Source organism: Anolis carolinensis, chromosome 1, assembly GCF_035594765.1.
Source record: "Anolis carolinensis isolate JA03-04 chromosome 1, rAnoCar3.1.pri, whole genome shotgun sequence".
NCBI classification, from domain to species: Eukaryota; Metazoa; Chordata; class Lepidosauria; order Squamata; family Dactyloidae; genus Anolis; species Anolis carolinensis.
Window position 1 is genome coordinate 135,067,777 of NC_085841.1, and position 27,675 is coordinate 135,095,451.

General features: G+C 41.7%; 1 protein-coding gene across 4 annotated transcripts in view; it reads left to right on the top strand.

The window, feature by feature from the left end:
- Positions 1–10,250: 10,250 nt before the first annotated feature.
- The window catches only part of arhgef10 (Rho guanine nucleotide exchange factor 10), a 161,113-nt gene continuing 143,688 nt past the window's right edge, over positions 10,251–27,675 (top strand). For 2 of the 4 annotated variants that reach the window (XM_062982811.1, XM_062982826.1), the window contains exon 1: positions 10,251–10,420. The gene's annotated coding sequence lies outside the window, so the exon portion shown is untranslated. Of the gene's footprint in view, positions 10,421–27,535; positions 27,670–27,675 lie in introns of those variants that run through there. The other 2 variants (XM_062982821.1, XM_062982818.1) reach the window with 2 other exon arrangements.

The following is a 27,675-nucleotide window of genomic DNA, read 5'->3' on the forward strand; positions in this document are numbered from 1 at the left end:
CTTGTTCCTCCTCTGCTGGTGTCTGTACTACAGTAATTTATAGTTTCATGAAATACTATGCCTTCCCCTCTTTAAATGATGGTGGTATACGAAGCTTAGCAATATATTGCTCTCATTTAAAATCATTTACATATTCATGTTAGCTTAGTGCTAACAGCTTCCTATTAGCACTTCAGTGAGGAAAGTACCCTCTAATGAAATGTAATATTTCTCTTGAATGCATTGGATATTAAAATGTTGTTCAGACCTGCAGAATCTTTCCAGAGTTCTGTCTATTCCAGTATCTTCCTTTCTATAATAGCAACTTAGGCCCCTTCCACACAGCTGTATAAAATCCCACATTATCTGCTTTGAACTGGGTTATATGGCAGTGTGGAATCAGATAACCCAGTTCAGAGCAGAAATTGTGGATTATCTGTCTTGATATTCTGGGTTATATGGCTGTGGGAAGGGCCCTCAGACATGTCCAGTTCAGGAGTACAATCCATTGGTCTCTCATCTCAGATGGGAATCAAGTGCTCTATCTGAATAGAGTTGATATCGCTAAACAATCCATATAGTCACAGAGGGATTTATCTCTTGAATTCTATTAATCCTAGGCATTTGACAATTACTGTGACCTATGATAGTGAGTCACACAAGCCAATATGATGGGAGTTGGAGTCCAGCAATATCTGGAGACACATTCACCTTTCATAAAATCAAAAAGCACAGAACACAGAAATGCTTGACCACTCCAACAACTATCATGTCAGACTACACAGAGAAGCCATCGAAATTCCCAAGCATGTGGACAACTTCAACAGAAAGGAGGAAACCATGAAAATGAACAAAATCTGGCTACCGGTATTAAAAAAACTCAAAAATCAGAAGAGTAAATAAGAAGCAACACTCTGAAAACAGGAGTTCCAGACATGGGAACCAAGGGCAGCTAACGACTCTGAATAAAGGATGCCCCCAGGCAGGAAGCCAGGAGATGAAGTTATTCAATGCTAATTGACGTGATTAACTACAACATTCACACTGGCCTCCAACTGACAAAGAGTTCTTCTCTTACCCTGGACTTTCCACAGATATATATAAACCTTCCTTGCTTAGCTTCTCCATACCTCACAACCTCTGAGGATGCCTGCCATAGATGTTGGCGAAACGTCAGGAGAGAATACTTCTAGAACATGCCATACAGCCCGGAAAACATACAACAATCCTGTGATCCCGCTCATGAAAGCCTTCGACAACACATTTCTAATAACGTTGCATTACAAAATGCCTAACCTGGGCGACTTATGATTACAATGTAAGGATCAATGAAACCTGGCGAGAGGGGGAATAAGTTAAACACCTACCAACTTCTGCCCAAGCTGTCCTTCCATCCAAGCTTTGGATGATGAAAACAGCAGCTGGCCTTTTATGGTTCGCCTTTTAAAACCTCATTACAAGTGCCTGGACTCTGGTCTTGCAAATGGGTTGAACAGCTTTAAAGATGCTTCTCTAAATGCCCATAGAGGGAAAATGGCAAGTGCTGCTCATATATTATATGAACATCTTTGCTTGGTTTAGTGAAGTCCATAAGCTGACATGTATGGACCAGTATGGTCAATCTGGGAAAGTGGTCATGAAAATTAGACCCTTTTTTGGATCTTTTCAGCTTGGAGGAATAGGAGCCAGATTAGGGAATGTGCTTCCTCCTGTTTCATGCTCTGCTTTTTTGTCAAACCCCTTTCTACAATTTCTTGAAAGCAAAACTATTAAGTATGCAGTTGTGGGAAGAGAAAAATAGCTCATTGCTTTGCTTTTGAAGCTGAAACATATACCATCAGTCATTATACAAAGTTACCTAGCATAGCAATATATGTTCCAATTGTCTCTCCTTTAATACTAACAGTAAAGCAATATCTTACTAGTCCTCCTGATATTATTTGGCATTCAAATTCAGTGCTATAAAATCATGGCAGTTGTAGTTTGCAGAAGAAAAAGCCTTGACACTCTAATAATAATAATAATAATAATAATAATAATAATAAATTTTCTTGAAGAAAAAAACATCTTGCCAGATGAACAGAAAGGCAACAAACGGAAAAGCAGGGGCACAAAAGACCAGTTATTGATTGACAAAATGATTCTGGAGAACTGTAAAAGCCGAAAAGCTAATCTTCACATGACGTGGATTGACTACAAGAAGGCCTTTGACTCACTCCCACACAGCTGGATCATCAAGTGCCTGGACGCCATCGGAATTAGTAAAAACGTTGGCACCTTCATTGAAAACATGATGGAGCACTGGAAAACTGAATTGTTTGTTGGAAATGAAAGCTATGGACTTGTCAACATCAGAAGAGGAATTTTCCAGGGAGACTCATTGTCCCCTCTGCTTTTCATTATTGCCATGATCCCTCTGTCAACAATCTTACAAAAAACAAATATCGGCTATCAAACATCTAAGAATTCTCACAACATTTCGCATCTGATGTACATGGATGACCTGAAGCTGTATGGGAAAACGGAAACGGAAATCCAGTCTCTGACTAACACTGTCCGAATTTTTAGCACTGATATCAGCATGGAGTTTGGCTTGGACAAATGTTCGACAGTGGTATTGAAGAAGGGAAAAATCATTGAAAGTGAGGGCATAAATATGCCTAATGGCCAAACAATAAAGTGTCACCAGCCAGAGGCCTATAAATATCTGGGCATACTACAGCTGGACAACATCAAGCATGAACATGTGAAGACTGTGGTCAGTAAAGAATACACACAAAGGGTCAGAAAAATTCTCAAAAGCAAGCTCAATGGAGGCAACACCATCAAGGCCATAAACACCTGGGCCATACCTGTCATAAGATATACTGCTGGCATCATAAACTGGACACAGATGGAACTGGACAATTTGGACAGAAAAACAAGAAAACTCATGACCATTCATCATTCCCTGCACCCTCGCAGTGATGTTGACCGGCTATATCTGCCTAGAAGATCAAGGGGGCAGAGGACACTTACAAGTCAAACAAGCAGTGAAAGAAGAAGAACATGCCCTGGCAGAATATGTAAAGCAAAGTGAAGAACCTGCTTTGATTGAAGTCAAAAATCAGAAATTCCTCAAAGCACAGCAGACAAAAAACCAGTACAAGAAAGCCACACTACAAACTAGAGCTGACAGCTGGCACAACAAAACATTGCATGGAAAGTTCCTTGAAAAAATTGAAGGAAAAGCTGATAAGGAGAAGACCTGGCTATGGCTCACGAATGGGACCCTGAAGAAGGAGACAGAAGGCCTGATCCTTGCAGCCCAAGAGCAAGCCATCAGAACAAATGCAATTAAGGCCAAGATTGAAAAATCAGCTGATGACCCAAAATGCAGACTGTGCAAGGAAACCGACGAAACCATTGATCATATCCTCAGCTGCTGTAAGAAAATTGCACAGACAGACTACAAACAGAGGCACAACTATGTGGCCCAAATGATTCATTGGAACTTATGCCTCAAGTACCACCTCCCAGCAGCAAAGAACTGGTGGGATCACAAACCTGCAAAAGTATTGGAAAACGAGCACGCAAAGATACTGTGGGATTTCCGAATCCAGACTGACAAAGTTCTGGAACACAACACACCAGACATCACAGTTGTGGAAAAGAAAAAGGTTTGGATCATTGATGTTGCCATCCCTGGTGACAGTCGCATTGACGAAAAACAACAGGAAAAACTCAGCCGCTATCAGGACCTCAAGATTGAACTTCAAAGACTCTGTCAGAAGCCAGTGCAGGTGGTCCCGGTGGTGATGGGCACATTGGGTGCCGTGCTAAAAGATCTCAGCTGGCATTTGGAAACAATAGACATTGACAAAATTACGATCTGCCAACTGCAAAAGGCCACCCTGCTGGGATCTGCGCACATCATCCGAAAATACATCACACAGTCCTAGACACTTGGGAAGTGTTCGACTTGTGATTTTGTGATATGAAATCCAGCATATCTATCTTGTTTGCTGTGTCATAATAAAATAATAATAATAATAATAATAATAATAATAATAATAATAATAATAATAATAATAATAATAAAAAAACTTTATTTATACCCTGCCACCATCTCCCTGTGGGGACTCGGGGCAGCTTACATTGGGCAGAGGCCCAAACAACATAGGACGAAATATAGGCAACATAATACAAATCACACTATAAAAAGATAAAACAGTAATACAATATATCAATTAAAACAAAAATACAGGATAAAAAATTGCATTTAAAACACATAAATGGTAAAATCGTAATAAATACTGGATAGATTATTAAAAACCCTCTGGGGCTGATTAATTAATGACTGTATCTCCAAAGGCCTGCCGAAACATCCAAGTCTTCAGTTGTTTCCTGAAGGAAGGTAGAGAGGGAGCCAACCTAATCTCCCTGGGGAGGGAGTTCCAGAGTCGGGGTGACAGACTCTAGTGACAGACCAATGTATTCAGCTTTTCCAAGCATCTCTCCTCTAGGCTAAAACGCCATGCTCTGATTTAATCTGAGCACCTGCTTGCCAAGTTGTTTGGCCATGAGTGTTGTTGTTTTACAACGGCTTTAGCCTTCTCTGCCAAAGAGGGCTGGTGGATCGCCAAACTACAAATCCCAGGATTCAATAGCATTGAGCCATGGCAGTTCAAGTTTTGACAAGGTACATCAATTCTATTATGTTAGGTCCCTTCTTCACAGCTGTATAAAATCCAAATTATCTTCTTTGAACTGGATTATATGACAGTGTAGCAGGGGTCATAAATACATTCAGAGACCTTGGCCAAAAAACTCAGTAAGCAGATGCCCAGATTAACAAAATCTAGCAATCATTCATTTCTAGATTTTGGTGGCACAACAGCAGTACGTGTGAAAAAGATCTTGGAGTCCTCATGGATAACAAGTTAAAGATGAGCCAACAATGCAATGCGATGCCAAAAAAAAAGCCAACGGGATTTTGGCCTGCATCAATAGGAGTATAGTGTCTAGAGCCAGGGAAGTCATGCTCCCCCTCTATTCTGCCTTGGTCAGACCACACCTGGAATATTGTGTCCAATTCTGGGCACCGCAATTGAAGGGAGATGTTGACAAGCTGGAAAGTGTCCAGAGGAGGGCAAATAAAATGATCAAGGGTCTGGAGAACAAGCCCTATGAGAAACGACTTAAAGAGCTGGGCATGTTTAGCCTGCAGAAGAGAAGGCTGAGAGGAGACATGATGACCATGTATAAATATGTGTGGGGAAGTCATAGGGAGGAGACCAGGATGCAGAACAATGGCTTCAAACTTCAGGAAAAGAGATTCCACCTGAACATTAGGAAGAACTTCCTAACTGAGAGCTGTTCAGCAGTGGAACGCTCTGCCCCGGGGTGTGCTGGAGGCTCCATCTTTGGAGGCTTTTAAGCAGAGGCTGGATGGCAGGCCTGTAGCGAGGGGGAGGGGGGGTTAGGGGTTCAACCCCCCCCCCCCCCGAAATTTTTCAAGTTATAACAAAAATCTCGTTTACTCATGAATTTTAACTGATTAACCAAATCCCCATGCTAAGTCTATGAGATGCAAAACATTAAGAGTCCCTCCAGGCACTATCTCAAGCAGATATTGACAGGTTTGTAGTGGGGAGGGGTATGTGCTAGGGGTTCAACCCCCCCCCCCCGAAATTTTCAAAACCCCTCCCGAAATTTTTTTCTGGCTACGGCCCTGCTGGATGGCCTTCTGTTGGGGGTGCTTTGAATGCAATTTTCCTGCTTCTTGGGAGGGGGTTGGACTGGATGGCCCACAAAGTCTCATCCAACACTATGATTCTATGGGAACCAAGTTACATCTTAGAACTATGGCCCCTTCCACACAGCTGTATAAAATCCACATTGAACTGGATTATATGGCAGTGTGGACTCAGATAACCCAGTTCAATGCAGATATTGTGGATTATCTGCCTTGATGTTCTGGATTATATGACTGTGTGGAAGGGCCCTAGATTAGCCTGAAGTCTGCTTCTACGATGTTGTTATATGTCCCAGTTCAAAAACTGGGAGGTAGGGACAGGCCTTTTCTGTACCAGGAAAAGGCCTTCCAAATGTAGATTTCCCTCATCCCTGATAACTTTTTCCAAGAGCAAAGTGATCTTTTAAATCCCTTCCTTGACCTTTAAATGGAATATTTTGACTCTATATTTCTTTGCGTTAATGTCTTGAAGGTCTTTTATTTAATTGGCACAGGTGTTTGTTTATTTATTGAAAAGGTAACCTGTCATGGGAGTCCTTGATAAGGTCAAAAACAGCCAATAAATGTTTGAACAAACAAATGTAGTTGAAGTTACACTAATGTAGTCTGCATGCAACACAATGCGTTTGGGGACTGGAGATGATGGGAATGAATGAATCCTGTATTTATTGATAAAAATCCGGTACTGAGGGAACTCATAAATAAGTCAGCACTGTGGTTGATGAAATGTTGCTCATAGTGGAAGAATTTGGACCTGGTATCGATTGAAAAACCATACATGATTTATAGAGTCTTAAACAGCTAGACTGTATTTGAAGGTCACTTGTCATCTGACTCTCCCTTGGGTTCAACTACAATCACTTTCCTGGCAGACCTGGCTATTTTTAACTGACACTATTACACCAATGTTTTGTGATAGGTGTCTATAGACCACAGGTCCTTGCAGACAGACAAAATAATATTAGGACATTGCATTTTGAACCAGCATACAGAGTGGTGGGGACAGCATTATTTTTTAAAGGAGGAAGAGAAGTTGTTGGGAGATGCTGTTAGTCCTACCCGATAACTAGGTAGTGTTTACTTAATCTTGAAACAGATTTTGCAAGTTATGAATGGGAAGTAACATAGGGTACATCTACACTGATGAATCAATGTAGTTTGATACCACTTAAACTGACATGGCTCAATACTGTGCAATTGTGGAAGTGGTAGTTTTACAAGGTCTTTATCCTTTTCTGACAAAGAGTGCTGGTATCTCAACAAAATATAAATCCCAGGAATCCATAGCATTGAGTCATGGCAATGAAAGGGATGTCACGCGGCACTCATTCTACAGTGTAGATGACTCTATTGGAACAATAATTAGACGCAAGATAGTTAGCTTTTAAAAAAATTGTTACAAGCCATGAGACTCTATGGTAAGGTCAAAATAAAGCAAAGAAATGTGGTCAAAGAAATGCCCTCTTGTAATAATAGTGTAAGGAAGTTGTTTCTCAAGAAGCAGTCTAACCAAGACAAAATGAGAGAATGACACCATTTTGTCGTATTTCATTTGAAGTAAAAGGTAATTTTGGAATTGGGCTTTGAGTGGTGAAGGAAATGACAGAATCAAATATTGATTGAGAAGAACAGCTTATTGCTTTGTTTTGAAGCTGGAACATTGAAGATCAGCCATTGTACTAAGTAATCTAGCATTGCAATGTACCTTCCAATTATATCTCCCTAAATACATTCAAAGCAATGGTATTCCCCTCAGTAACCTATGGATGTGAGAACTGGACCATAAGGAAGGCTGAGCGAAGGAAGATAGACGCTTTTGAACTCTGGTGCTGGAGGAAAATCCTGAGAGTGCCTTGGACCGCAAGAAGGTCCAACCAGTCCATCCTCCAGGAAATAATGCCTGGCTGCTCACTGGAGGGAAGGATATTAGAAGCAAAGATGAAGTACTTTGGCCACATCATGAGGAGACAGGAAAGCTTGGAGAAAAGAATGATGCTGGGGAAAATGGAAGGAAAAAGGAAGAGGGGCCAACCAAAGGCAGGATGGATGGAGGTGTCCTTGAAGTGACTGGCTTGACCTTGAAGGAACTGGGGGCAGTGACAGCCGACAGAGAGCTCTGGCGTGGACTGGTCCATGAGGTCACAAAGAGTCGGAAGAGACTTAATGAATAAACAACAAAATACATTCAATGAAAGAACATCTGTAATATTCAGAGAAATCAACAAATAAATTCCTACTCTTGTTAATGATGAAAAGTTCACTTTAATATCTCAAAAGCACAAATATGATTTGGGGTGGGATGTGGGGCTATCTATGGGCCCTTGATACCCAATGGATTTTGATTATAGGACCCCAATACCAAAACCTGTGGATTCTCAAGTCCCATTATATACAATGACGTAATAAAATATCTCCCTTATATAAAAACAAGAAAATCAAGGGGGCTTTAAAAAGGTATTTTTGAGCTGTAAATAATATCTCCTCTGGATGCAGAATCTGTGGATACAGTGAGCTCATGATAGGGAAGGTCTTTGGTATCCACTGAGGTTTGTTTCCAGGGTCCTGAATGGAGAATAAATGCCAGATCTATTGGGTGCAGTGTTTGTACTGAAATGAACTTCCTGACTGCAGCCTAAATGACCTGATACTAGATGGGGTTTTTAACCTATTTTAATCTAAGGTAAAGGTTTTCCCTTGACATTGTCTAGTTGAGTCCAACTCTGCGGGTTGGTGCTCATCTCCATTTTTAAGTCGAAGATCTGGCGTTGTCCATAGACATCTCCTAGGTCATGTGGCCAGCATAACTGCATGGAACACTGTTACTTTCCTGCCAGAGCAGTACCTATTGATCTACTCACATTTGCATGTTTTCAAACTGTTAGGCTGGCAGAAGCTGGGGCTAACAGTGGGGGCTAACAGCGGGGGCTAACAGCGGGGGCTCACCCCGTTCCCCAGAATCGAACCGCTGAGCTTTTGGTCAGCAAGTTCAGCAGATGATTTTTAATCTATTGAATGTTTAATTGTGTTCTTTGTTCAAATGCTGATTTTGTTGATGTAGGTTTTAAAAATCATTTTTATTAGATATGATTGTTTATGATATCTAAACTTGTGGAGGCTCCTTCTTTGGGGGCTCTTAAGCAGTGGCTGGATGGTCATCTGTCAGGGGTGTTTTGAATGCGATTTCCTGCTTCTCGGCAGGGGGTTGGACTGGATGGCCCACGAGGTCTCTTCCAACTCTATGATTCTATGATTCTATGATGGTGTTGTTTACTTTTATTGTATGTTATTATGTTTTTGCTTTTTAAATTTAATTTAGCGTATAATGTTTAGTATTGTTTTTTGTTTAAATTTGTATGGTTTTTATATAGGCACTGCTTGTTTGCCTGTTGGAAACCGTCTTGAGTCCCCACGGGGAGATAGGGAAGGATACAAATAAAGTTTTATTATGATTTATTCTTTTATATGTTGTCTGCTGCTTTGAGTCCTGACCTGGGAGAAATGCAGAATAGAAATAAATAAATACATAAATAAATAAATCATATTTTCCAATTCCATTTCTGCCCATGGAGTCAGTTTGAGGCCTAGGACAGCAGCCACTCTCATATACATCCATATCTTTAAGAAGATGCTTAGATTAAATCAGAGCACGGCATTTCCCCTGAAGCAAAGAGAATGCAGTAGGGATGCATCTTCTTCACTGCAGAACGAATACAGCTTGAGACCACTTTGGCTCAGTGCTGTGCAGCCATGGGAGCTGTAGGTTGCTGTGAGTGTTCCAGGCTGTCTGGCCATGTTCCAGAAGCATTCTCTCCTGACATTTCGCCTGCATCTATGGCAGGCATCCTCAGAAGTTGTGAGGTCTGTTGGAAAACTATGCAAGTGGGTTTTATATACCTGTGGAATGTCCAGGTTGGGAGAAAGAACTCTTCTTTGTTTGAGGCAAGTGTGAATGTTGCAATTGACCACCTTGATTAGCATTGAATGGCCTTGCAGCTTCAAGTCCTGGCTGCTTTCTGCCTGGGGGAATCCTTTGTTGGGAGGTGTTAGTTGGCACTGATTGTTTCCTGTCTAGAACCCCTGGTTATTTTTTTGTTTTTGTTTACTGTCCTGATTTTAGATTTTTTTAAAATACTGGTAGCCAGATTTTAATACTGGTATCCACAGGAGTTGTAGTTTGGCAAAGTCTTTAGCCTTCTTTACTAAAGAGGGCTGCGATGCCTCAGCAAACTAAAAATCCCAGCATTGAACTCTGGCCGTTAAACCTGCATTCACTGAATACAGGAGAACAGGACTGGAAGGAGCGGAGCGCGAGAAAGGACACAGCTGTACAAAAGAGCGCAATTAGGGGCGGGTCACGTGGTCAGGCTCGGAATGCGAGGCCTGCTCGTGCGGGGGCGGGAAAGGGAGGGCCGAAGCAAGCCAGCCTCCCCCTTTTCCCCCTCCTTCTTTTGCTCCTAGCAACACCGAGATGGGCACTCCGCAGGACCAATGGAGAAGCGGGATCCCTTTTGGCCTCCTCCAATCGCGCGAAGCCCTCCGCTCCAAGCCGCCTCCTGGGTAGCATGGATGCGCGGATCGCTCTGCGGCGGGGAGAGAAATGCTGATTGCGGGCGATGCTTTGGGAAGGCGGAGGAGCGGCGGGAGGAAGAAGAGAAGGAAAGGAAGAAGAGACACACACACAGAGAAAGGGAGACGCTACTGAAGGTGAAGGAGGTTGTTGCACATGGAGAATGCATCTGCTTTTTAATTTGTGTGCTTCTTTTGTGCGCATCTGCACTGTGCAGTGGATGCGGTTTGACATCGCTTTAACTGCCTTGCATGCCTCGATGCTATGGAACTGAGGGAACTTTGCAAGGTCTTTCAGCCTCCTCTGCCAAAGGGGGCTGGTTCTTCTCCCAACTAGCACCCATGGCAGGCATACCCTTGAGCCATGGCAGCTAAAGCGGTATCAAACTGCGTTAATTCTGCAGTGTAGATGCACCCTTTGGAAGCCTGGTTTCCCCTCTGTTTCTTTAATCCAGTGAGTCAGAGGCTGGAAGTGGGTGTGTAGCCTTTGTTGGCTCCAGAAGCAGAAGATGTCATCGCCCAAAAATGCAGAGATGTGCACAAGAGAGGGATGCCCAAGCAGGAGCAGCTTTGCAGTGGTTCTCTTGGGTTAGGGATCGCTCCATCGGAAATGTCGTTAGGGATATGGGTGTATGTATGCGCGTGTGTGTATGTATCATATATATGTGTGTACTATGATAATAGTAATAGTAGCAATAATAGCAACAACTTTGGGTTGCTGGGAATTTTCCGGGCTGTATGGCCATGTTTCAGAAGCATTCTCTCCAGACGTTTCTCTCACACCTATGGCAGGCATCCTCAGTGGTTGTGAGGTCTGTTGGAAACTAGGCAAGTGGAGTTTATATATCTGTGGAAGGTCAAGGATGGGAGAAAGAACTCTTGTCTATTAGAGGCAAGTGTGAATGTTGCAATTAATCTCTTTGATTAGCATTGAATGACCTTGTAGCTTCAAAGCCTGGCTGCTTCTTGCCCGGGGGAGTCCTTTGTTAGGAGGTGTTAGCTGGATCCCCCGGGCGGGAAGCAGCCAGGCTTTGAAGCTACAGGGCCATTCAGTTCTAATCAAAGTGGCCAATTGCAGCATTCACACTTTCCTCCAACAGACAAGAGTTCCTTCTCCCACCCTGGACTTTCCACAATTCCACTTGCCTAGTTTCCAGCAGACCTCACAACCTCTGAGGATGCCTGCCATAGATGCTGGAGAAACGTCAGGAGAGAATGCTTCTGGAACATGGCCCGGAAAACTCACAGCAACCCAATAATAAGTCTCCTTTAGGAGAGAAAAGTGGGATATAAATAAATCTAATAACAATAATAATAATAACAATAATGTATTTGTTGGCTGCATTTTGTTATGTCTTGAAGTGTGGTACAACATGTTTATTATGCATATGTGTCTTCTTTTGCAAAGTATGAGTGTGTTAACTCTGAGTAAACCTCTGTAGGGATGGGGTTTGTACCTACTTCCCTCTGGAAGCATCTGCTGAATCGCTCCTATCTGCTACTCTGTCCTGAGACCACAATTACAGGCATGGGATCCCCTCCCTAAAAAATTAACTGTGTTTGCTGGAAAGGGGTCCCTTAGGATTGCGGCATGAGACGTGATATTTGTGCAGGAAGGCTTGCGCTCTGTGCGGAGGAGACAGGAATGCTTTTTCAATCACTTGCCACGTTTCCCTGTATTGTACTGATGTGCCAAACTGCAGTAATACTGGGAGCTGCTGTGTTCATCTCTTTGTATAGAAATGAATTGTTGACAGAGTTCTTTCGACTGGTGATCACAGTGTTTACATGCCGACAGCTGGCTTCTGAGGGTGCATCTACACCAGACATGGGCAAACTTTGGCCCTCCAGGTGTTTTGGACTTCAACTCCCACAGTTCCTAACAACCTCTACACTGTAGAATGAAGGTTGCCCATGCCTGATCTACACTGTAGAATTCATGCTGTTTGATACCACTTTATCTGCCATGACTCAATAAATAGAATCCTGGGAGATGTAGTTTAGTGAATCACCAGCACTCTTTGGAAGAGACGGGTGAATAACTTGTACAACTACAACTCTCATGATTCCATAGCATTGAGCCAAGGCAGTTAAAGTGATATCAAACTGCATTAATCCTATAGTGGAGGTGCAACCTGGGATATGGAAATCTCAAATCAAGCCTTTTTATACATACTTCTGATCTTGAGCAAACATAAATTTCATAATACATAGGATGGAGTGCTAACTTACAGTCTGCTTTTTCCCTTTCTGTAAGTCTATACTGTACACTTTATTGACTGATTGATTGGTACCCTGCCTTTCCTCCAAAAGTGCACTCAAACGTGGCTGAAAATACAGTTAAAAAGAAAAGGCTAAAACAATATGGGTATGTCTACACTGTAGAATTAATGCAGTTTGACAGCAGTTGAACTGTCATAGCTCAGTTGATATGTAGGGCACCAGCTCTGCTTGACTGAGAGGACTAGCAGTTTTGTAAAACTTCTTGACACCCTTTTAGTTATAGGCAATGTACATAAAAAGATATTTGCCTGGCTCTGGTATTCATTGCAATAAGCCACCTGCCTAAATGTTTTTTTCCAGCTGCTAGTCAGCATACCAAAGTAAATCTGCCTCCAGAGTTCAGTGGATTTACTCATCAGTGCTCATAAGGCTGGACAGTGATTATAACTTGCAAAGGCTACAAGTGGCTTTCTCTAGTTACCGAATATACTTGTGTATACGCTGAGGGCAAGTTTTAGGGCCCAAATTATGGATTTTGATATGACTCAGAGATAAGTGGAAAGTTGTTTCAAGGGAGTGGGATAGTTTCTCCAGGGATGGACAAAGCTCTTGGCTTTTTCCACTTTACTCACAGATTGTTCCTTTTTTTTAATATAAGAGTTACAGTATGATATTAACAGTGACCCATTTTGGCTCAAATTTTTGGCAAACATTTCTATACTTATACATTATATGCAGTACATCACCTTTGGATTTTAATCTGTAAATTATGACTAAGTGACAAGAAATATTTACAGAGATAACACTCTTCTAATTTTGACCCTTGATTGCTATCCCAGAAGCATAAAGATTTTCCTGTCTTTAAAAAATCCCAGCAACTTGCTAGCTTAACTATAGAAGACAATGTTTTTAATCCCCCCTGGTTTTTCTATTTGAAATACAGGTTGAGTATTATTTATCTGGAAACCTTAAAGGCTAACTGGGGAAGGATTTTTTTTTAATTCAGCCTTTCTTCTAGAATATGATCTTCTCACAAAGAGGGCTAACTCTCTAATGAGGAAGAGAAAAGCGAAACCTCCTTAAGGGATGCTGGGCTTAGATAGCCATTCTTCCCAACTACTGTATAATCCTGTGTATAAACAGGTTTGTTTCCCTCATATATCCTGGGAGACTTTGTTTAGGTGTCAATGTTGAAGTCAGAGTCAACTGACACAATTTTGTCCTGTGACTCTGGCCATCATATGCCATGATCTGGCCTTGTTTGCAAGGTTGATCTTGGTGAATTGATCAGACTAGTGTGATCTACTTTGTCTTTATAAGCATGTGTAATGTTCTTGTGAAGTCTTATTTGGGGTGTAATGGAAATGTTGGTTTAGTAGTGTCTTTAAACACATTATTTTCATTACATTCTTTTGGAGAGATGTGATCAGAAGCACTTGTTTCTGTCTTTATTAGTATTTGCTACTTCTGGACATACTGTAAGTAAAGAAACCATCTTCAGATTTCACTAACATATAGAAACACCAAGCACAAAGTAGCTGCATGCAATAACATCTTGTGGAAACTTACTGCCAGTGCATAGGGTGCAGACCCAAAATTAATAAGAACATCAGTCCTAGCCTTGTCTTACTCAACTGCTGAGTATGCCTGCCCTGTTTGGCACAAGTCTGCCCATGCAAAGCAGGTGAACATAGCATTGAACGAAACATGCAGAAAAATCACAGGATGTCTCAGACCTACACCTGTGGATAAACTCTACAAGCTAGCGGGCATTGCCCCCCCCCCCCCCCGGGATGTGTGACAGGGAAGTTGCTGCTAACTGTGAGAAAAATAAGGTTGAACACTGTGAAAGCCATCCACTGCATGGCTATCAGCCTCCTCCCAGTACACTCAAATCAAGGAAAAGCTTTATGAGAACCATCACTCCTCTTACCGTTCCCCCAGCGACAGCAAGAGTGTCTCTGTGCAGCTAAACCAGGAAATCCCAACTGGATGGCTCCCCACGAGGGTCTACCTCCAGGGGCAAACCAAGAATGGGCAACTTGGAAGTCCCTGAAGGGACTCAGAAGTGGAGTGGCCAGATCAAAAGACAACCTGGCAAGATGGCATTACCTAAAAAGAATATTCCATCTTGTGCAACAGTGGAGCAGAACAGGCAACTCCGCATCTGTATGCTTGTCCGCAGTGTCCTGCCTCATGTACAGAGGAAGAATTGTTTGAGGCTACAGACAATGTGATTGCTGTTGCTCGTTTTTGGTCAAAAGATATTTAGCCACTTGTGCTCCTTCTATTTTTTATCATTTTTATACTAATTTATGCAATGCTTTTGATACAAAATAAATAGTCTTCAAACTATGGTTTCTGAGCCTGTCTTGTGTATACAAATTGATGGCCACTGCATTTCTGCGTTTGCACATAACTGCAAGTTGCCTTTACTTGAAAACTGGCAAAACCTTTGTTGTCCTTGTAGTCTTAAAATACACTTACATATAAATACGTATTATCTCTAAAATGAAGATGAAGTCAGGTTGAGAAACAGTGGCTTACCTAAAATGTTAGATTCCAGGTTTGAATTGGGTACTTCTGATTCACAGCTCAGTTTCTTAGGTGCTGTGATGCACTAATATTTCATGGTATATAAACTTGAAATTAGTCTCTTACAGGGGGAAATGCATTTTATGCTGCTGTATTTTTTTACTTATTGCTTGTTGCATTTCCAGGGGTTTCCACTGTAATTGTTTAGTTTCTATTTGTTATTGGTGTTACAGATGCTGTTACACGGCTCTCGGTAACTTTAAGTTTTAAGTGATAGAAAGGTTGGATAAAAATGCATTAGACCCGGATTAAGCCATCGTGCCTTCCAGATGTTTTGGGCTTCAGTGGCCAGCATGTCTAATAATATAGTGTTGCCCCTCTTTCAGGTTCAGCTGGTATTTTGAGAAGGTGAAGATTTTCAGATGAACTGTAAGTGTTGAGCCTGAATAAAAACATTTCTCATGGGCTATTTATCTGATTCCCTGTATTTATACTAATTTTTACAAACTGGGTCCCTCCCTGTATGTTAGACCTCTACCTTATTCATAACTAGAAAAAAACCCACTTTCCAGATAGTGGAAAAAGCCAGGGCCGGCATATGCTCATCCTTGCAAGGAATTGAGTCTGTATGTATGTTCTTACTTTCGTATGCTCATTTTGTGCTGGGATATTTCATTTTAAAAAACTGGGACTGCTTTGTTCAGAGCACCCATCTTGACAATTCAATTCTTATTTCAGTTTTGAGAACAGTCAAAAAGTCCCAGAATGCCTATATAATTAAGGCTCAATGAAAAGAAAAGCACCCTTTGTGTAAAAAGAAATGGAATTCAAGGTTGAAAATCCCTGCTAGGCAGAGTTGCAGTCCATTAGATATTCAGTAGTCAGCACTATTTGTCCCTCTAGTCTAGATTGATATTGCCGCACTACGGGTCCCATGGTTCCTGGAGCCAATGGGACTTGAAATCCATGAACATCTGTAGTAGATAGACAGTTGTTTTTGTTTGCTATAATGTCCACTACTGTTCTTAAGATGGACTACATTTACCAACTTGATTTATTTTTCTGTCCTTTAAATAAGTTGGTGTCATCAGCAACCTTGTCTGCTTGACTCCTCATCCCAACTTTAAATAATTTTAATTCAATAGCACAATGAGTTAAATGAGTTGTGCTGGCAGGACTGCTGACCGACAGATCGGTGGTTTGAATCTGGGGAGAACGGGTGAGCTCTCTCTATCAGCTCCAGCTCCCCATGTGGGGACATAAGAAAAGCCCCCCATAAGAATGGTAAAACATCAAACATCCAGGCGTCCCCTGGGCAACGTCCTTGCAGATGGCTAATTCTCTCACACCAGAAGTGACTTTCAGTTTCTCAAGTTGCTCCTGACACAAAAAAAATCCGGAAAACATTGGCCCCAGTTAAGATTGAAGGGGGCACTGTTGACATCCCTGTACTGCAATAATTGATTAGTTATTCCTATTTGCCACTTTCAGTTTCTTCATCTGTTGGTTTTCTCTTCCCCATGACTATTAGCTTACTTTGGTGTCTTTTACCCTCCAGCTGAAGAGCATCCCAGTATTTTGGATACATACAGATACAAGTAATCTAAACCGGAACCTGAAGCTTCCAGCCCTTGTTTAAGAAGTAACGGAATTACAAATACTGAGAAAGGAAGTGATGGGTGTCACTTCAGTGTCTCTGAATGTAGCTGTGATCCAGTAAGCTATCATACGCCATGAAAGCAATAGAAGTGTTTTGCTAGCCTTTCAGTTTCCACATGTGATGTACAGATCTATCTGTATATGTGTGTGTGTGCGTGCGCATACTCCCTTTTTGCTACAATTATGTCTCCCTCCAGTGTACTCCCACTTAAGTTTACAATACAGGAATGTAAAGGGCTATATTTTTTGGATCCAAGGTTTAAACTTTTCTATGTTTAATTTACTACTTTAAACACTGTAGCTGTGGGCTTAGAAGAATATGAAGTTTGCCAGCACTGTAGGCCTGTTGCTTTTAATATGTGATGGGGAACATCTGTAGATGTTGTTGAAGGACAACTCCCCTTATCAGTAATCATTAGCTGTGCTGGCTGCTACTCATGGAAGTCGTTGTCTAGCAACCTCTTTAACAGAAAAATAGAAGCAAACTAATAAACCAATTCCCTTGTTCCTAATTGTCATCTCATTCAAACTACTGCTTTTTAGAAAAGGGGAGGGTTAAGGATAAATGAAATGGAAGGTGGAAATTTGAATGAAGGGGTGTAAACAATATTTTCAGATCTTCTTCTTGATTAGAGAAAGGATTTTGACATGTTGAAACACTCCATCTAAAGGACTAGCAACTACTACCAGATTGTTTGTTTCCCTAGAAGCAGCAACTTTTTGCTTTTAAGGGGAAAGTACAATTTTTAAAACTTTTCATTTTTTGCAAAATAAATGAAAAAATAATTAAAGATGTACAATACTCTTACAATCTCACCAACCACAAGATTTTCACCTCCCTCCCTTGATCTTAATTTTTTGAGTACCCTCTGATATATATAAATATATCTATCTGTATATTTGCTTATCCAGAAGAGCTTGAATTCTGGTGGTAACTGCAGAAATTAAAATATTGAAGTTCTGTAATCCAGTATTCATTGCTGATATTGAGTGTGACTTATTAGACCTTAACAGATGTGTTTGTCTAGATCTGAACAAATGTATTCAAGTCTAAATACCTGTGACCCTGTATTATTCCCATTTCAATAATTTTAGGAATCTAATGTATGAGAGTGAAATAACCATAGATTTCTATTTCTCTGGAAAAGCCAAAATACTATCACCCCCATTAAAAGAACGCAAAACACCAACTGAGCAAATTAAATTCCCAAATGGAGACCCTTCAACTCATTAACATCCTATAGTACATATAATGAAACAGACACCTCTCTCTCAGACTGATGGCACCAGTAGAAAAATAATATCGTAACAATACAGCTGACCCTCCACATTTGCAGATTTGTGTATTGTGAGTTTTATTATTCAGAAATGTTCTTTCTAAAAATCTATAAATCCTCCAGGAAGGTCCTCTGGATATAGAGATTCATTGAAAGAAGTAATTTCTAGGTTTTCAAGTGCAATTCTACTATTGCTTTCCAGTGGAAGTTGATGATAAATTTGTATTGGAGAATCTAGAAATTCTTAGAGAGATGTTCTCTCATATATATATATTTACTTCAATGGGTGTCATGTGCCCCTAATCCCAGTGAATGTGGAGGGTTGTCTCTATACATTATTCTCTCTATATATATCTCAGTTCACATGCCACCAGGGGAAAAGAGCTTGAAGTGAGAAGTTCTGTCTAGTAAGGATTCTTTCCAGGAAGATTGTGACTAAAAATTAGAACTTCTGCTTCTCATATGTGTGTAAAACCCTAAGGATATTGAAATATGGCTTATGTGTATCAAGCCAAAATGATATAGGTAGTTGAGTCTTAAGTTCTTACTACAGTGAGCCAGATGAGCAAGGGAAACCCAAAAGCAGGACATAAGTGCAGTAGTGCTCTCCCATTCCAGTTTCTCAGCATCTGTTATTCAAAGAGAAATTGACACACCCCTTACATCAACCAGCCTGTGAAATCTGAGCTCCAGATGCTCAAAAGTTCTCTTCTCTGCAGTAAAATCTGGATTTGTGTTGCATATGAAAAGGGTTGTCAAGATTTCATTGAGTCATTTTCACATGACAATGAGTGGTTTAATCTCGTATGTTTGCCATATGTACATGCTTATTTGATTAACAAAGAAGACCTTTTGCTTTAACAACATCATCACAGTCTTGGGACGAAATGGCTATTGATGGCTGGTGGATAGGTGTAAGTCTCAGATATATCTGTTATCTTATGTGAACAGTGCTTCTGAAGCTATTGTGGACTTTATATCAACCAGCTCTTCTAACAGGCAAACTCCAAATTGAAAAATAGGACCTCAATAGGATAAAAAAGGAAGAAATGAGATTAATAAGGCACCACACATTATTTAGAGGAGTTAGAATTCAAATCCAGTTTCAGAAAAGCTAAATGATAGGCAGTGCCAGCTTGTCAATTGGGTAGCGCGAGGAGGGACTTCTGATGGCAGGGTGTCAGAAGTTGAAAATAGCCTTACCTTTTGGAAAATGGCATTCATAACCTTTTGGAAAACACCATTTAGAGACTGTAACTTTTAATGAAAAGCATAACCTTTCAGAGAAGAGTCAAAAACCCTTTGACATGCATTTTCATTTTTATTCACACGGTTGTCTGAAATGTCTGTATCATAATAAAGATGCAGCCCTCAGCTTCTGGCTTATAACTGTTAAAATAATGACACAAAGAAATAGGGCAAGGACATGCAACAGAGCAAATGTAAAGTAACTGAAAGTGGTGTAAAATGTTACACCATAGATACCTGGCTTCTATGAAGTTAAGACTGTTAATAATAATAAGAAAATAAAAACTTTATTTATACCCCGCCACCATCTCCCCAACGGGGACTCGGGGCGGCTTACATGGGGCCATGCCCAAGACAATACAATATAACAAAATATAAAAACAACATATCAAAATACAATTAAACAATACAAGAATAACACTGCACAGTACAGAACAAAATCAAAGCAAAAGCAGCATAACATAACAAGGGCGGGCCGCATGGACACAAAGTTAAAACCTCGGGGTAAGAAGAGATAAGACTAAAACCATGGGGAACAGGGGCATGAGATAGTGAAACGGTCTAAAGGATAGATGTTGGGAGGAGTAACAAAGGAGGTATATAACAGTTACTCTCCGAAAACACACCGGAAGAGCCATGTTTTTAAGTCTTTCCTAAAGGCTAGAAGAGTGGGGGCTTGCCTGATCTCAATGGGCAGTGAGTTCCATAAACAGGGGGCCACAGCAGAAAAGGCCCTCTCCCTTGTTCCCACAAGGCGGGCCTGAGATAAAGGCAGTGGCGACAGGAGGGCCTCCCCTGATGATCGAAGGGCTCGGGCAGGTTTATGGTAGGAGATACAGTCACGAAGGTAGGTGGGTCCCAAACCGTTTAGGGCTTTATAAATGATGGTCTGCACCTTGAATTGGGACCGGAAAATGAACGGCAGCCAGTGGAGCTCCTTAAACAAGGGAGTAGATCTCTCCCTGTAACTCGCTCCCGTTATTAATCTGGCAGCCGAGCGTTGGACCAATTGTAATTTCCGGGCCGTCTTCAAGGGAAGCCCCACGTAGAGCGCATTACAGTAGTCCAGTCTAGAGGTAACTAAGGCGTGCACCACCGTGGTCAAGTCAGACTTCACGAGGTATGGTCGCAGTTGGCGCACAAGTTTGAGTTGTGCGAAAGCCCTCCCGGCCACCGCCGACACCTGAGCCTCAAGCGTCAACGCTGAATCCAGGAGGACCCCCAAACTGCGGACCTGTGATTTCAGGGGGAGTGCAACCCCGTCCAGCACAGGTTGCCACCCAATACCCCGATCCGACGAGCGACTGACCAGGAGGGCCTCTGTCTTGTCAGGATTGATCCTCAGCTTGTTCCTCCTCATCCAGTCCGCCACAGCGGCCAAGCACTGGTTCAGCACCTGAGGGGCTTCCTTGGAATCAGATGGAAACGAGTAGTGGATCTGTGTGTCATCTGCATAGAGATGGCAACACCCTCCAAAACTCCGGATGACCTCTCCCAGCGGTTTCATGTAGATGTTGAAAAGCATGGGGGATAAAATAGACCCTTGCGGGACCCCACAGGTCAAAGGCCAGGGGTCCGAGCAGGTGTCCCCCAGCTTCACCATCTGGGAACGGCCCTCCAGGAAGGACCGGAGCCACTGCAGAACAGTGCCACCAAGCCCCATCCCAGAGAGCTGTCCCAGAAGGATACCATGGTCGATGGTATCGAAAGCCGCTGAGATGTCCAAGAGAACCAGCAGGGTCACACTCCCCCTGTCCAGTTCCCTGCGGAGGTCATCCACCAAGGCGACCAAAGCCGTCTCGGTACTGTGCCCAGGCCTGAAGCCAGACTGCGAGCGGTCCAGAAAATCAGTGTCATCGAGGAACTCCTGGAGCTGCGTGGCAACCACCCGCTCCAGAACCTTGCCCAAAAATGGGAGGTTGGAAATTGGTCTGTAGTTGTTACATACAGATGGGTCTAACGAGGACTTTTTAAGTAGCGGTTTTACTACCTCCTGCTTAAAGCAGGATGGAACTGACCCCTGGCCCAAAGAGGCATTTATTATAGTCACAAACCAATCCAACAACCCCTCTTTGGCCAGCTTAACCAGCCAAGAGGGACAAGGATCCAGAGCGCAAGCGGTCGCCCTCACAGACCCAAGAATCCCCTCCACGTCATCAGGAAGAACAAGCCGGAAAGAATCCCACAAAATCGAACAGACAGGTACCTCGGTTACCTCCGCTGGAACTACAATTAAACTGGAGTCTAACTCACGGCGTATCTGAGCAACTTTGCCTGCAAAATGGTGCGCGAAATCGCTGCACCTGGCTGCCAAGTCATCGGGGAAGAATTAAGAAGGGAAGAATTGCCATGGACCTTGCCATTTATAACTATAATAACTATAATAATAAAATAGAAAATGATTCCATCTACGGATGCCAGAAATGGCAATGCCTATCCAGATAAATGCTGCTCAATCCCACATAACCAGACACCCAGTAGATGTCCATATTGTGTGATGCCAAGTGGGTTCAGCCATACCAGAACCACAGGGGCTGGACTACCACCCTTACCTTCCCTCTTTTGTTCGGATCTTAGCAGTGACCACCACCGGACAAAAAACTGATGGTGGTTATCATTCGGCATCTATGTTAGTACTAGCTGAAATGAAGAAATTCAAGACAAGAGAGGGAGAAAGGAGTCACTTGCTCTGTCTCTCCCATCTCCAGTTGGTTTGTTGGCCACCAGTTTCATGCCCTGTGGTCACTGTAAATGGGAGATTGACAGGGAGAAAGTAAATGCCAACCCTGTCCCTGGGCTGCCCAACATCTAAAGCCGCTTCTGAATATGAAGCAGCACAACTGTTCACACCAGCACAAAGCTCCAGAATATCCCACAACTTTTAAAAATTCCTAGACAAAGCTGCATTAAGGCAACTGGATCTCATGCATCAAGTGGATGTCAAAGAACCTATTCACTCCTGCAGTGACTCATTTGGCCCATGTAGACAGCATGTATGAAATGATGACTTGTAGGAAAGATGGGGGGAGGCATGGAATCCACACTGTGGCTAGTTGTTTGGGAAAGAAAGTGTAGATGAGCATTTTAGGAAAAATGTTGAAGTTTAAAATGTGTAGCAAGTTCTTCAACGTTTCACTGCAGACAAGCAGAACTGAAATGCTGAAATGTGATTACTTTGCAGGCTTATAGCAAGAAATATGGAGAGCATAGGAAATGCAGAAAAATTTACACTCAGCATAAATATGTAGACATGTTTAATTAGGAAAAACTTAGCCTGAATGGAGAATAGGACAGATCATAACCAAAGGTTTAGTTGAAGTACAATTTCACATTTTGAAAGCTTAACAAGCATGGCTGCTTGCCAGTTTCTGTACTAAAGCATAATCATTTAAACTAAATGGTGCCAAAATTCACATTTGAAAATTAATGAAAAACTTTAGGTCATGTAGCCCATATGGATTGCAGAATGGTCTCTGTTTAGAGATGAGAGGCAGGCCCGCTGCTTAAATACAATCAGAATGGCAAAGAGGAAGCTAGCATTACCATATTTTACCATAGCAATGGCTGGGATTTTTAAAATGTTGTTCAAAGTGTTTTAATATAATAATTGTTTATTGATTGTGTTTGTGTTAATTTTTGTTTTAATTAATTTGATATGTTCTGTATTTTGTTTATATTGTCCAATATAGTTTACTTCATTGTTGTAAGCTGCTCTGAGTTCCTTTTTGGGAGATGGGTGGGGTATAAATAAAGAAGAAGATGATGATGATGATGATGATTATTATTATTATTATTGCATGGGCTACTTTGGTTCTGGGGATTTTTATTCAGTTCTGTACCGATTGCCCCAGTGAGGTCTGTCATGTCTCTGTTTCCCCCCCAATGATATTTAACAAATATATGGAGCTGCTGGAATAGGTTATCCTGAGTTTTGGAGTTGAATATGACTCTATTTCTCTTTCCCATCCTGATCCAAGGAAGGATAGAGAAATAAAGATATTACATATCAGGTTGTAGTTTCATATCTGCAGGACAGCAAAACAGAAAGAAAGGGGGAAAGCAGATTAGCTTGCTTAATATGTACTCCTTACATATTAAAAATGCATAGATCGGAAAAATAGAAATTATTAAAAATGAGCACTGGTGCAAGAAAGATTCATTTCCCAGTGTGCTTTGGAAAAAACCTTCTGGGGATTTTTAGAAGATTCATGATGATTCTGTTTACTTATTTAAAGCATGGTCTCAAGATAGAGCAAGGAACAGTTCAAAGTGGAACTTGTCATGAGAGGGAGGGAGAGGAAGGAGGTGCTATCTGGTAGTCCTAGAGAGTCTTATGTGATGGAGCTCCTCTCAGGGAGGCCTGGCTTGGGTCTGGAAAAGGAATGGGGTAAGAGGGTGCCTTAAAAACTACACATCACTGCCCATAAGCAGGCTAAGTAAGAGCTCTTGACAGAGGGAAGCAACTCCCTCCAACCTCCTCAGACTCCTCCAACTAGCCATGGAGGCTCTTCCCGGTCTCCATGCCAGCCCAGTAGCCTCAGGAAGCGACCCATCTCAGAGCTGTCATCCTGCCTTCACAGTGCACATTCCTTGTTTACATCCACCCAGCCCACTCAGGGCCTAGCATCCCCTTCCAGTTCAGTGTCGTGAACCCTAACATGAATTAGGGTTAGGCAGGAAGCCCCCGTAGGGTTTCTCTCCAGATCCAGTGGTAGTGAGAAGAGCCTGGTTTGGGGAGAGATAACTTTGGGGAGAGAAGGGAAGGAACAGGGGCTCTCCCACAGCTGTGGTTGCAGCTGGGCTGTGAAACAGGCTCTCAGGGTAAACTTCTTACCTCACGAGGGCATGCAAGTTTTGAGATGTTGTGGGAGCATCAAGAGCCTGAGAAGGTTTTCTGTCACGAGATTTGGGGGATTTCTACCTGACCCAATTTTTATTATTGGGGCCCTGGACCCAGAAGTGGTGAATTTTCTAGTTTAAACCCCACTAGAATTTGGATTTTGCAGCATATGTAGACAAGTATTGGCACACTTTTATGAAATTTCAAGAGAGAAAAAACTGGTTGACTATGTATTTTATCTCTCCATGCTAAAATCAATGTTCATTTAGACAAATAAATATGTGAGGAAACCAAACCAGTTATGGAGAAGGATGTGGATATAGACATTTCTTCCAAAAGATAATGATTTATTTCTTTGGCGGGGGGAAAAATCTACCAGAAATACCTTTCTTTAAATGTTAAATAACATCTTGGCCATTTGGCAGGAAGTGTGCAACCCTAATATTATATTCATTTCTAGACAGACTGACAAGTACACTTGATAAATTAGAATTTAATGATATTTAGTTAAAGAGGCTGCACAGACAGCTCTGCTAGATACGATTCATCTGATGTAAACAGCGTACAGCTCTCTGTACTGGAGACAATGAGAGAATAATTGTTCACTTGTTAATTGTGACAATATTTAAGTTTATAAAGTACAAATCCAGAAAAAATAGGGGAGTAACAGCAAAGTAAGGTCTTTAAAGTAACCCCCCATCTTTTCCATTCATGCTGTTGTTGAATACCTGGAATTAGTAAGAGTATCTTACATATAGTTAAAATACCTTTTGTCTATTTTTGTAGAGAGGCTATTGGACACTCCTGCTGTGTTCTGAGATATTGGACAATTAGCTCTTTATTTTCTCCAGTGTGTCCAGTTTATATGATAAATGTTCATCCGGCATTCTGACAGGTTTGTTTGTAGCTGATTTTAGAAATCCGCAAATGGACAATGGAAATCAGCTGCAAGGTTTACTTTAATTTTCATCTCCAAGATGTGCTGGACCTCATAAGCACTGATATGGATATTTGAATGTGCACACAAGCAGATTTCCTGTCATTATCTCTCCTCACACTCCTACTGCCTTTATTTTTCCCCTCTTGAACCTCATTACCCTTTCGGATCACTTGCCTGTCATGCTGGTGCCTTACGATCTGTTTAATTTCATAACCATGAGAACAAATGAATGTTTGCAGAGAGTTCTCATAGGAATTGCTTTCCATTTGTGCTTCTGCGTAGTTAGCTGCCTTTGTGCCCATGACTCCCATTTGCTTACAGCCCTCATCAGCCATTTCAGAATTTAAAATGCGTACATACGCTGGAGCAGTCCACATCAGCATATATCAACGAAGTAATGTGTTTTTCTTGACTGCAGGGCTATACAGTGATGCAAATATGCACATTTTTAGTCCGAAATCTGATTTTAAGTGCACCATTTTAACGCATCTTTTTCAGCCATTAATGCAGCCCAGTTCACATTTTCAGCAAAAATCATCTACCCCCCCCCCCTTTTATTCCCATTTCTTCCGCATTTTAGAGTCAGTGTAGAAGAGCCCTAGGTAGGTCTGCTAGAAGAGATAGGTCTTTGGTTGTATCTTGAATTCTGGCAGCTGATTTGGCTGTCAGATCTCTTTCAGTAGCTCATTCCACAGTCTCGGGATGTCTGACAGGGGAAACATGGAGGAGTAACCTCTTGGTGGCTGCTCCCAGATTATGGATCCCCATACGGGGAGCTAGATTAGTCCCCTTTCTGTTCTGCTTCAACTAGCAGTCCTAGGGACTTGAGTGTTAACTATCCTCATATAAAGTCTTCTAAGTGAAATATGTTTATTTGTATTTTTGTATTATATTTTAACTGCTTTCAAAATACTGTGTTAAAAACATTAATTTAACATGGTTGCTTACAGTCATAGGATCCTTATGAAAGTCAAAAACCACAGATAAATTGTCATTTTTGTAGCTGAGATAACAACAACAACAACAACAACAACACTTTATTTATAACCCGCCCTCTCTCCCCAAGAGGACACAGGGCTTTTTTTCCAATGAGTAACAAAAATGGCAGACATTCAATGCCTAAAACACCTCCCTAGGAATTTCTAAGTCTTCCACCACAATTATATTATTTGCACTGGAGTAACATTGGAAGTCCTAGAGACTCCTAGAGAGAACATTATAAAATCCACAAACATCAAAACCGCAAATGTGGAGGGACTACTATCAATTTATTCACTTTTGTACTATCCATCACTTGGTCTTAACTCAAATTGTTAGTTGTATTGGGTCCTATTTTGGAAGCAAGGAGGGATATAAATAACATACTTTTCTGTATGTTTGTTAGGCATGTATGAGCTGGGCATACGGTTTCCTACATGTTCCATTGCTATATTGTATGACTTGGCTTCTGTTGAAGGGAGTCAGTAAGAGCTTGTGTTGTCGAAGGCTTTCATGGCCGGGATCACAGGGTTGTTGTATGTCTTTCGGGCTGTGTGGCCATGTTCCAGAAGCATTCTCTCCTGACGTTTCGCCCACATCTATGGCAGGCATCCTCAGAGGTTGTGAGGTATGGAGAAAACTAAGCAAAGAGGTTAATATATATCTGTGGAAAGTCTAGGGTGAGAGAGGTCAGTGTGAATGTGTAGTTAATCACTTAAATTAGCATTGAAAAGCTTATCTGCTGTCTTCTTCCTGCCTCTGGGGCATCCTTTGTTTAGAGTCGTTAACTGCCCTTGGTTGATTCATGTCTGGAAACCCTCTGTTTTCAGAGTATTGCTTTTTATTTACTGTTCTGATTTTTGAGTTTTGTAATACTGGTAGCCAGATTTTGTTCATTTTCATGGTTTCTTCCTTTCTGTTGAAGTTGTCCACATGCTTGTGGATTTGATGAACCAGCCTGGACACAGAATACTATTTGAGAACACAAAAATGCTGGACCATTCTAACAACTATCATGTCAGACTACACAGAGAAGCCATTGAAATCCACAAGCATGTGGACAACTTCAACAGAAAGGAAGAAACCATGAAAATGAACAAAATCTGGCTACCAGTATTACAAAACTCAAAAATCAGAACAGTAAATAAAAAGCAATACTCTGAAAACAGAGGGTTTCCAGACATGAATCAACCAAGGGCAGTTAACGACTCTAAACAAAGGATGCCCCAGAGGCAGGAAGAAGACAGCAGATAAGCTTTTCAATGCTAATTTAAGTGATTAACTACACATTCACACTGACCTCTCTCACCCTAGACTTTCCACAGATATATATTAACCTCTTTGCTTAGTTTTCTCCATACCTCACAACCTCTGAGGATGCCTGCCATAGATGTGGGCGAAACGTCAGGAGAGAATGCTTCTGGAACATGGCCACACAGCCCGAAAGACATACAACAACTCAGTAAGAGCTGTTTGGCAGAGTAGTAACAAGGGCTGCCGATACTGTACTGAAGAGATTTTGCATGCTCTGGTCTTCTCCACATAAGGAATTTGGAGAGCAGTGCTGGAGATGTGCCCAGTAATTTTGCTCATAATTGAAAACTCTTGGTCAGTGAGCTGCAGTGCTGAAAGTAGTCAACTGTGAAAGAACATGGGAAGAGAAAACAAGCAAACATCAAGACTTAAGGTAAGA